The sequence below is a fragment of the Chionomys nivalis genome, chromosome 7, assembly GCF_950005125.1.
Source record: "Chionomys nivalis chromosome 7, mChiNiv1.1, whole genome shotgun sequence".
In the NCBI taxonomy this organism is placed as follows: Eukaryota; Metazoa; Chordata; class Mammalia; order Rodentia; family Cricetidae; genus Chionomys; species Chionomys nivalis.
The window spans coordinates 65,632,524-65,644,888 of NC_080092.1; the positions used below are offsets into that span (position 1 = coordinate 65,632,524).

The 12,365-nt window shown below is 48.2% G+C and overlaps 1 pseudogene; it reads left to right on the forward strand.

The window, feature by feature from the left end:
• The first annotated feature begins 294 nt into the window (after positions 1-294).
• LOC130878789 (40S ribosomal protein S8-like) lies at positions 295-920 on the forward strand (annotated as a pseudogene).
• The last annotated feature ends 11,445 nt before the right edge of the window (positions 921-12,365 follow it).

Genomic DNA, 12,365 nt, shown 5'->3' on the forward strand with positions numbered 1-12,365 from the left:
AGCTCATTTTGTCCTACTATTAGACAGAAAAAGGCTACTCCAGGCCATGAGATACTAAGACAAAAATAAAGCCAAAGTCACTGCCACCACCCATTGTTATGCCCAGATCTGTGAAGTCCCTCAAAAACCAACAAGTAGACCGAGTACCATATGTAAAAGCAAAGAGCAAACTCGGTCTTTCTGCATGTCGAACGTATTGGAATAATTGGAGAGCCCCCAGCTCAGTGAGAGTTGGGTTTTTATAGTAGTAAAGGTGGGGGTGAGGCGCTTCCTCTTTCCTGCCAGCGCCGAGCGATGGGTATCTCTCGGGACAACTGGCACAAGCGCCGCAAGACCGGGGGTAAGAGAAAGCCCTACCACAAGAAGCAGAAGTATGAGCTGGGACCACCTGCGGTTAACACTAAGATTGACCCTCGTCGCATCCACATGGTCCGTGTGCGAGGAGTCAATAAGAAGTGCCGTGCCCTAAGATTGGATGTGGGGAACTTTTCCTGGGGTTCTGAGTGCTGTACTCGCAAACAAGGATCATTGATGTCGTCTACAATGCGTCCAATAACAAGCTGGTCCGCACCAAGACTCTGGTCAAGAACTGCATTGTGCTCATTGACAGCACCCCGTACCGACAGTGGTATAAGTCCCGCTATGCACTGCCCCTGGGCCGCAAGAAGGGGGCCCAGCTGACTCCTGAGGAGGAAGAAATATTAAACAAAAAACGATCAAAGAAAATTCAGAAGAAATACGATGAAAGGAAAAAGATTGCCAAGATCAGCAGTCTTCTGGAGGAGCAGTTCCAGCAGGGCAAGCTTCTGGCCTGTATCGCCTCAAGACCAGGCCAGTACGGCAGAGCAGATGACTATGCGCTAGAAGGCAAGGAGCTGGAGTTCTATGTGAGGAAGATCAAAGCCCGGAAAGGCAAATAAACCATCCTTCGGGGCTGGAGAGATGGCTCAGTGGTTAAGAGCATTGCCTGCTCTTCCAAAGGTCCTGAGTTCAATTCCCAGCAACCACATGGTGGCTCACAACCATCTGTAATGAAGTCTGGTGCCCTCTTCTGGCCTGCAGACATACACACAGACAGAATATTGTATACATAATAAATAAATATTTTTAAAAAATAAATAAATAAACCATCCTTCGTAACTCATGTAATAAAGGTGTTTATTATTCTGTTTAAAAAAAAAAGGTGCCGGGCGATGGTGGCGCACGCCTTTAATCCCAGCACTCGGGAGGCAGAGGCAGGCGGATCTCTGTGAGTTCGAGACCAGCCTGGTCTACAGAGCTAGTTCCAGGACAGGCTCCAAAGCCACAGAGAAACCCTGTCTCGAAAAACAAACAAACAAACAAAAAAAAAAAAAAAAGGTGGGGGTGAGGGTTTTTTAAGGTTCAGGACCCCTGATTGGCTGACATTTATCTAGGGGTGTCTTGGTGAGTTGAATGTGTGCTGGCTGGTGATCCTATCTACAGCAGTTGGAACTTTAGGCATTTCCTTTGGATGGTCTGTTCCTGGGTGGTGCCTGGGCAGTCTCGGTTTATGGTTCTTCCTGCAGCCAGGTATTGCTTCAGGGTCAACTACTGAGACTCAGGCCTTCATTAAACTTATCGATGGCTGAGTCCTACTCTAGCAGGTGATAATGGTTGGAAGTAAAGAACTTCCTTTGGGTGGTCTGTTTCTATTTAGCTTATTATGACTGGCTCCTACACCCCTAAGATGCCAACACACCATCTCTGGGTTAAGATAACTGTCTTCAACAACTTTATTGAGGGGCTGGAGAGATGGCTCAGTGGTTAAGAGCTCTGGCTACTCTTCCAAAGGACCTGGGTTCAATTCCCAGCACCCACATGGCAGCTCACAACTGTTGCTCCAGCTCCAGAAGATGTGGCATCTACATACAGACAATACATACAGGCAAACCCCAATGTACATTAAAAAAAGTAAAAGAATCTTTATTGAGATATAAATCTCACATCAAATAATTCAGTATTTTCCTGTTTAGTTGACTGTGGTATTGTTTGTTTTGTTTTTGAGGCAGAATCTCTTACAAGAGGGAATTTTAGGGGGGAGGGGTTACCTTTTATTAATATCAAAATCCGTGCACAATGATTACAAGACAGAATGAGGACTATCTGGGCCACGTCACCAGCTGCTCCACTGTTCCCCGGGGAACCAGATCTTCCTGATTGCTGTCATAACCTCGTTCCTAAAAGGCGACGAGGAATCTCCAAACCATGGCTTGCTGTCTGCTATCCAAAAGAGTGTGTGACCCCTTGTCCGAGTTCTTATCGGGTCACTATCCCCAGAGAAGACCACGCCCACTGGACCAAGCTGCTCCAATACAATTGGCTGTCAGAGCAAACTCCCACAACAATGTAGACCAAGCTAGCCTCAGACTCACCATGTAGCTGAGGACAGCCCTGAACTCTTGAGTCTCCTCACTGCTGGGACCACACTGGACTCTAATACATTCTTTTAAAGCACATAATTCAGTGCCTGTTAGTCTGTTTGGAGCTGTGCAATCACCACCACTAATGCAAAACTCAGCTCTCCTTTCAGAGGAAATGAGAGATCATTTTATTTTGGAGCCAAATATGAACATGTGCAACCAAAAGTGACCATGGTCTAGGAATGGAGTAGATTTAAGTTGCCCCAATACTATGTTTCATTGTAGTACCAACTTCATGAAGGGAAGGTTTTTTGTTTTTGTTTGTTTTACAGTACAATAAAAATCATAAATCAAGGTCCTTTAAAAATACATTGATGAACACCAGGCTGTGGTGTCATACACCTTTAATCGCAGCACTGAGCAGGCAGAGGCAGGTGAATCTCTGAGTTGGAGGCCAGCCTGGTCTACAGGGCAAGTTCCAGGACAGCCAGCGCTACACAGAGAAACCCTGTCTCAAAAAAAACCAAAAAAGGCCAGGCGGTGGTGGCGCACGCCTTTAATCCCAGCACTCGGGAGGCAGAGGCAGGCGGATCTCTGTGAGTTCGAGACCAGCCTGGTCTACAAGAGCTAGTTCCAGGATAGGCTCCAAAACCACAGAGAAACCCTGTCTCGAAAAACCAAAAATAAATATAAACAACTAAAAATACATTGATGGGGAGGGGCTGGGGCAGCGGTTCAGCTGGTAAAGGCATTTGCCACTAAAGCCAGACAATGGAGTTCAGCTCGAGAGCCACGTGTCTTGGCTTGATTTTCTGCTGCTGTAAGAGACACCGTGACTGAGATCATCTCGGGGAGGAAAGGGCTTATTCGGCTTATAGGCTATAGTTCACCATGGAGCAAGGCCAAAGCAGGCACTCAGGGCTGGTACTTCGAGCAGAACCAGCAGAGAGACACTGCTTACTGCCTTGCTCCTTCCGGCTTTTGCTCACCTATGTTTTCTTTTTGTTGTTTTGTTTTTGAGGCAAAGTCTCTTTATGTAGCCATGTCTGGCCTGGCTATGGAGACCAGGCTGGCCTCCAACTCACAGAGATCCTCATCCACCTTTCTTACAAACAGCCTAGGCCTAAGTGACCAGGCATGGCGTCGTCCACCGTGGCCTGGGTCCCTCTGCATCAGTTAACAAACAAGACAATGATCCATAGACACGTCCACAGGCCAATCTGTTGGGCAATTCTTCAAATGAGGTTCCTTCTTCCCGGGTATGTCAAGTTGGCAACCAAGGTCAGCTGTCACACCCTATGAAGGTGGACCGGCAGAACTAACTCTTTAGAGCTGTTCCCTGACCTTCGCTCGTGGAAATACACTATAGGTAGTTACAGCAAAGCAAGGACACATCTGATAGACACCAGGCTGGTGGAAACCAGATGTATGCTTGTAAATTCCAAACTTATGTACCCAATAGTCACGAGGACCTTAGGTCACACCCAGAGGTGGTGGGCACCAGCTGGCTGTCAGGGTGCTATTCATAGCCTGAGATGATTTGCTTTCCCATCTGTAACATTCCAGATATTCACAGTCACTGGAGATTTAGTCAGTCAGGGTCGTAAAATGTTTATCACAGGTGTGGCTCCCATCACCCTGGGAACTTCAGCTCCTGCCATTGTGCCTGTTAGTTTTTATTATTGTCGTCGTAGTCTTCTGAGATAGGATCTCACCATGTGGACCCAACCAACCTGGAATTCGCTATGAAGATCAGGCTGGTCTTAACACAGGTATTTTCTTGCCTCTACCTCCCAAGTACTGAGATTAAAGGCAGGTACCACCACCCTGGCCCTCTACTCCCTGAATAACATTAACACACGACTTTGGTCATTAATTCCTACGTTCATTCAAGGGACAAAAATCACCTTCAAATCCCAGCACGGTCTCAAATTTAGAACAAAGACACTTTGACGCCCGACTCACCTCTTCAAAATCCTCCCATCCTCTCAGCCAAGACAACTCTAAGTTACTTTCTGCCTCTGTGTTTTAAACATTTCACATAAACCGGATCCGGTGGTATGTGATCCTGAATGAAGTGTGGTCTTCCTTCACTTAGCATAATGCCTTCAAGTTTCATGTCGCGTGTACCCGAAATTCACTTCTGAGCAGGCTGGTTTTGTGTGTTCTCCTGAGTCACAGGGTACCCAGTAAGAGAGGGAAGATCCCCTAGCACAAGAGTTACTGACAGCCAGGTGCTGGTGGCTCAGGCCTTTAATCCCAGCACTTGGGAGGCAGAGGAGTTCAAGGCCAGCCTGGTCTACAAGAGCTAGTTTCAGGATAGGCTCCAAAGCTATAAAGAAACCCTGTCTAGGAAAACCAAAACAAAAAAAGTTACTGATAGCTGTGAGCCACCACATGAGTGCTGGGAACTGAACCCAGGTTCTCTGCGTGAGAGAGCAGCAAGTGCTCTTAATCACTGAGCCGTCTGAGCCGTCTCCAACCTTTTTGTTGTTTTTTTTGTTTGTTTGTTAAGGTTTTTTTTGTTGTTGTTGAGGTTTTGTTTCTGTTTTGTTTGTTTATTTGAGACAATGTCTCACGCAGCTCACGCTGGCCTCAAACTCCGGATACTCCAGCCTCTACCTCCAAGGGCTGGGCATTATGGATATAAATACAAAATACAGTTCTCAACAGGAAGAAAGCAAGAATGTTCATTCTGGACCCAAAGGCTGCCCTCAGATGCAGATAAAGCTAAGGCTGGCCTTGAACACTTGATGTTCCAGCAGCCAACTCCCAAGGGCTGCATTACAAACGTCAATATAAAATACAATTCTCAAAGGCAATAAACAAGTTTATTCTGGAGCCAAATATGAATGACCCTAATAACCCAGGTACAGGCTGCTCCAAACAACATGTTCCGACATGGGAGCAGATGCTTGATGTTTTTATCAGTGCGGAGCAAAAGCGGGTCATAAATCAAGGCACTTTCAAAGTCATTGGTGGGAACATCAGGAAAGCTACAGCAGAGCAGGGCAAAGATCTTTCTGATGACATTCTTAGCATTCGCGTTGGTAGAAGCTAGGGGTCTGTTGCTGCATTTCAAAGGTTTACCTAATCATCGTGGACTGTTAGCACAGAGGCAGAAGTGGACAAAAATGGCCATTAAGGGGGCTAAGGATAGCCCAAGACAACTTGGCATTGGATCTGTAACATTGTAATTCTCACTAATCACAGAAGTTCTTAAAGTAGAATCTTTAACAGGTGTGGATTTGTTTGTTTTGTTTTTTTTTCTGGGAAACTCGGTTCACAAAAGGCTGTGCCACCATGCCCAGAAGCACCTTAATTTCAGGGACATTGCTATTTGAACCACCATCCAGACTAGTCCCAAGTTAAGGAATGTGGGTGAGGTAGACATTGAGGAAGAGGAAGGTTGGGGATCTAACCAGCAAGAGAAATCAACCTCTCTCCACTGAATGAGGGAAATACTTGGGCTAGGAGCCACTGTGTTGGGTGAGCCTAGGGAGTGGTTTGGTCAGAACTGTGTATCCAGAAACCTCACCCTGGCAAAGGCGAAGACTACTTAGTTAAAGGAGGTCTCATGTGGCCTGGTTTCCCAAAAGCGTTGTTTTACAGATCTGTGGAAAGGAGCTGTGACTCCAGAGATGTTGGAAACCCAGGGCACTGGCCCGACTCTCAGACAGGCTGGACCACTTTCAATAGATTCCTCTTCAAAGGCATCGGTGTTGAAAACCTTTGCTTCAAAACAAAGGTGGAGGAGCAGTCAGGAGTGTCAGAACCGAAGACAGTGGAGAATCTAAGTGGGGCTTCCAGGGGAGGACCCTGAGCAGGGGTCACACACAAGGACTGTTATAACCAAGTTACTGGTCCACAAATGAATTCACGGATCCCGGTTTCCAAAGCAAATTACATGAGGGTCTTTATTTTACAAACCTGAGTTTGGACCACCCCCTTCCACCACCCCAGCCTGGTAAGTGAAAAAAGTATCGCCATGAACCCAGGGAGGAGAGAACTTTTAAAGGGGAAATGCTGTAATCAGGAGAGGTCATGTCCTGTCATCTTGTGACTGGGTAAGGAGGGCATAGGGTAAGGTAGTTTCTGAAACCATTGGTCAGTTTAGGTGAACACTCCTCCATTGCTGGTGGGAGTGTGAACTTGTACAGCCGCTTTGGAAATCAGAATGGCGATTTCTCAGAAAATTAGGAAACAATTTACCACAAGACCCAGCAATACCATTTTGGGGTATATCCCAAAGGATACTCAATCATATCACAAAGACATGTGCTCACTATGTTCATAGCAGCATTATTTGTCATAGCCAGAACCTGGAAACAACCTAAATGCCCCTGAACTGAAGAATGGATAAAGAAGATGTGGTACATTTACACAATGGAGTACTACACAGCGGAAAAAATAACGACATCTTGAAATTTGTGATGGATCTAGAAAACATCAAATTGAGTGAAGTAACCCAGACCCAGAAAGACAAATATCATATGTACTCACTCATAAGTGACTTTTAGACATTGTTAAATATTTTCTCTTAGCCAACAAATCTCTCTGCCAACATAGTAATCCAATCAGACCAAATCAGACCGAATTAGAAGATGCCCAGGTTTAATGAATGTCAATACTCCCGGGTGGCCCCCAGGAGGGAAGAAAGGAGAACCAGAGAAATCAGGGAAAACCGGGAGACCACGTGTTCATGGGGGGGGGGGGGGGGTTAAGTAGCCTGTGGGAGTGGTCTTGACCTTCCCTGGAGGGGTCACCATTTGGTGGGCTTTCTTGGAGGTGGAGTTTGGACTGAGGCAACTCCCAGGGGAAGTGGCTCAAAATAGATGCCAGGGGGCTGAGGTGAAGCCCCCAACTAAACAGACATAAAACAAAGAAAAAAACAGCCTACAATTCACAACCCCAGAGAACCTAGAGAACAAAAAGGACCCTAAGAGAGACATACATGGATCTAATCTACATGGGAAGTAGAAAAGGACAAGATCGCCAGGCGGTGGTGGTGCACGCCTTTAATCCCAGCACTTGGGAGGCAGAGGCAGGCGGATCTCTGTGAGTTCGAGACCAGCCTGGTCTACAAGAGCTAGTTCCAGGACAGGCTCCAAAACCACAGAGAAACCCTGTCTCGAAAAACCAAAAAAAAAAAAAAAAAAAAAAAAAAAAGAAAAGAAAAGGACAAGATCTCCTGAGTAAATTGGGAGCATGGGGACCACCATGGGAGAGGACTGAAGGGGAGGGGGAGGAAAGGAGGGGAGCAGAGAAAAACGTAGAGTTTGATAAAAGTTAATAAACACACACACACACACACACACACACATAAAAGAACAGCCAGTGTTCTTAGCCTCTGAACCTCCTCTCTAATCCCATTTTGTTGTTGTTGTTTGCTTTTGTTTAAAGAAAACAAGCGAACACAACTTGGGCCTGACTTTTCCTGACTACGTGAGCAGATAGGTCAGTCAGATCTCCATTTTCATATTCTCCTCCTGTGTCCCCATCATTTCTCCTTTCTATTCTGCTTCAATTCTACACATAAAATGAATGAGAGAAGTCAGCACTTGAGGTTGAAGCAAAGGGATGTGGGATTTAAGGCCAACGTGGGAGACATACCAAAATGCTGTCTCAACCAAACAAGAACTAAATGAATATGAAAATAAAATCTCCAGGAGATGGAGGTGTACACCTTTAATCCCAGCACTCAGGTAGCAGAGGCATGTGGGTTCAAGGCCAGCCTGGTCTACAAAGCAAGTTCCAAGACAGCGATAGCTACATAATGAGATCCAACCTCAAAAACCCTAAAATAAAATCATTTATCCCAGTCCCTTAGGGGTACCAGGCCTGCAAGCCCAGGATCAACCCCTGCCTCTCAGACTTGGATATCAGTGTCTTATTCTGGCCACATGCTCCAAAGCTTTGCAGACAGGAACATGCATCCCAGCCAGGCTCTCCCCCAGTCTGGATGCTGTCACTATGGAAACTGAAACATTAGAAGAACAAGGAAAAAAAACTGGTTCTGTTCATTGGGGAAATTTTGCTGTGCTTTTCTTATCTGGTACTGGGCCAGCACTGGGTAAAACAGGCGTGGTCCTTGCTCCAGATTAAGAGCTTTGTTTTTGCAATGCCTACACTGGTTGCTGCATGGACCTGTGGTACCTTCTGTCCCTACATCTCACCAATGACCCAGGCCTGGATCTGCATGCTCTTCCTTTGGACTGAACTCCCAGCTCAGCCGCTAGCTCTTTCCGACAAGAGCCACATGTACAGACAAGAGACCTGAGCAGGCTGAGGAAGCCACCTTCTCCTGAGTGTCAAAGCTGGAGAGGAGTATGGAAGTTTGGGAAAGAGTCTCCCCTCTTCGCACACTTAATATAGGCCCTCTCCCACCCTCTGTTCCTAGCCTGACTCCCCTAGGCCTGCTACCTTGTGCGTTCTTTTTCAGATGTTTGTCTTGGCCAGGGGTCCAGGCCATTTTGACTATCAAGGCTCCACCGAGAAAAACATCTACAAGGCCAGGAGAGCACCCAAGAGGCAGCTGAAGTCAGAAAGCAGGGGTTCAATTCTAGCCTTTGCTTTTCTGACGATGATCTGAGTGATTCAACTTCCACCAGCCGGCCAGGCGGTGGTGGCGCACGCCTTTAATCCCAGCACTCGGGAGGCAGAGGCAGGCGGATCTCTGGGAGTTCGAGGCCAGCCTGGTCTACAAGAGCTAGTTCCGGGAGAGGCACCAAAGCTACAGAGAAACCCTGTCTCAAAAAACCAAAAAAAAAAAAAAAAAAAAAAAACTTCCACCAGCCGTATTTGTGATGGCGTCATCACAACACGCATATCACAGCTTACAAGAAGAATGAAATGAAATGGTTCGTGTAACACTGCATTTTGTCTGGCAGAGACATGGACTACTTGGCCAAGAACTGGAAGCTGCTATTATCCTATCATCGCATCACGGTCAGCAGGTTGGACTCCAGTTCCTGATCAGAAGATGCCCACACTATGTCCTTTCCTATTTCTTTTTTTTTTTTTGTTTTTTTTCGAGACAGGGTTTCTCTGTGGTTTTGGAGCCTGTCCGGGAACTAGCTCTTGTAGACCAGGCTGGCCTCGAACTCCCAGAGATCCGCCTGCCTCTGCCTCCCGAGTGCTGGGATTAAAGGCGTGCGCCACCACTGCCCGGCATCCTTTCCTATTTCTGATCCTCCTCTTCTGTTCGTCGGGTCACAGTTGAGCAACTGACTCTCAGAAATGTCCAGATTCCTGACTCAAAAGATGAGGCCCAACTGCTTAACTGAAGGAGGGTTCAAATGTAAGGGCAGGAGAAAGCCAGGAGGGTGGCCTGAGCCTCAAGCCTGGGACTACAGAGCTGAAGAGCAGACCATCCCTGCCATACGTAAGGAGGACTTAGAGATGGACTGGGAGGAGTGGGATGTTTAAAATGCGAGGGGCTGAGGATGCAGCTCAATTGGCTCTTGTCGGAGAGAGCTAGTGGCTGAGCTGGGAGTTCAGTCCAAAGGAAGAGCATGCAGATCCAGGCCTGGGTCGTTGGTGAGATGTAGGGACAAAAGGCACCATAGGTCTCAAAAAACAACAAAACAAAACAAAAAAAGATTTATTATGTATACAGTGCTCAACCTGCATGTATGCTTACACACCCAAAGAAGGCATCAGATCTCATGACAGATGGCTGTGAGCCACCAGCTGGGAATTGAACTCAGTACCTCTGGAAGAACAGCCAGTGCTCTTAACCTCTGAGCCATCTCTCCAAACCCTCAGCTGATTTCTTTTGAGCCCCACTGCTCCCAGAACATGAGACACCTTTGGTCACCATCTTAACAAGAGCTCGATACCCACAGCTCCCCTGGCAGTCTCTTCTGCTACTTCTTGTACCTCCCAGAATGGGGAGAAAGAGTGGGGAGACAGAGTGGGGAGATGGTACAAGCCTTGCCTCTGGGAAGAAAACATACATTCTAGTAATCAATAGGAGTCAAGATTAGGTTATCCCAAGAAGGAAATAACTACCATTGTGGGTGGGAAATGCAGTCCTCACTGGTCACCTAAGGGACTGGGTGTACCTACCAACCCCAGGAAGCTTGGCCTGCCCCCACCCGCTCTCCAGGGATAACAGGGTCTCATCTTGCCTCTTGTCCAGGCTGAAGTCCAAAAGAATGTCCTGGGTGTTACTTGTCCTTGAAGGAAAAACTTCCTCAAGTTGCATAAACAAACTTTGGAAGAAGTCCAGAAACCTATGCCCAACACCTAATTATGGCCAAGTCCCTTCCCAGCTCTGTGCCTGTCCCCAAGAGTCAGACTCAGGAGACTCGAAAGACTTAAATTGCCTGCCGCGATCCCCAAGTACACTGTCTTTGACCACCCAGTCTCAGGATCTCAGGGCCACACTGTGATGTCACTGTGGACTTCTTAGTTGTCTGGTACACTGCCAGGGAGGCAGGCACCACCTGGGGAGGCAGGTGGTCCTGGAGGACAAGCCGCGGATTCGGAGTGCTGGATTCCATCCTGCTCCTAGCTTCTCTGGCTGCCTGACCTGAAGCTGCTGGCCGCCCACCCTGGGATCCCCTGTGGACTGCAGGCCTCCATTTCCCAGCTGTAGTGATTCTCAGAGGAGACTGCGTGGAAGGAGAATTGTCATGGTAACCCTGCAGAGGACCTTTTGCAGGGGTCCCGGGGAACCGGGCCAGCTAGCTGGTCTGCTCTGCCTTAACCAGCGCGAAGACCTTCTGCGTTCCTATCTCCCTTGCGGGTGCTTCCTGTGACTTTTAATCCTAGAGTCAGAGGTTAGAGTTGAGCTTGCTGGCCTGGCCTAGCCTGCAGGAGCCCGAGGGTCCAAGGTGTTTACACTGTAATTCCAAGGAGCTTCCCCTCCCCCACACCCACCCCAAGGCTTTGGGCGCCTGCTCTTCCAGGAACTCTGCCCCTCTCCCCACTTCTTGCACTCTTTATCTCTGATGCTCTGAGCTCAGCTCCGGGACCCACACAACCTTTGGTCCTGAAGTCCCATGTGACAGCTCTGCCCGGCGGAGATGGTCTCTCCGCAGGGATAAACCTGTGCGACGAACCGGGAGAAGGAGGGGGAGGGAGGAGTACGAGCCCAGCTGCCGCAGCAGCAAAAGGCTTCCCACGTAGCCGCAGGGGTGCTGTCCACCTTGTGGTGCTGAAACGCCTCTGCCCCCCCCCACCCCCCACGAGCTGCTAGGAGTTGCTCGGCTTCCCATACGGAGTTCAGAAGGCCTCATTACGGGTATAATAAGCCATTTGTGTGAACTGGAATCAGTAGACAAGGGTGTTTGACTGAGGAAGGCCAGACAGAGTGCATAATTTGCGTGGGACCCAGGCAGGCCTTGGGCATCGTCTTCTGTCCCATTATGGACTTGAATCCCGCTTCTCCCACCTAGCCCTGCAGAAGGCCGTTCTCAGTTTTCAGATGCCACCATTCTTTTGGCCCTTTACCTCACAACTCCTTCTGGATGAGGTTCAGCATTTCCAAGAGAAGGTCTTGCAACCTCTGGGGCAGGTTTTTACCCTGGAGTGGGATGCCGATAACAAAACTGTCTAGTATGACTTTAATGACAGAGGTGCCAAGAAGTAAAACTCCCTGGGGGTGGGGGGCGGAAGCTAAGGGGAAAAGGGTTCCAAAGACACAAGAAAACCCAAAAGGTCTTGCTTGTGTTCTACCTGACATGGAGGGTTGAAGCCTGTCCTCACTCCAGCCTGGTCCCTGGTGTGTTCCTGGACCACCTCCTGAGACCTCTGCAGCCCTGGTCATCCTGTGATATCAGATCTAGATACTGCAAGCTGACCGTCAGGCTGGCGGGCGCCTTCCTCCACATTCCAGAGCCCGGTCTTCAGCAAGCACAGACACACAGCTCTGAACAGGGCTTGGTGACCACTCTGGGGCCCTGGAGCAGATGACAGTGTGGCTGAGGTCACCTGCATAGGAACAGACTTTGAGAGCTAGGCTTTCAGGGGTGTAGT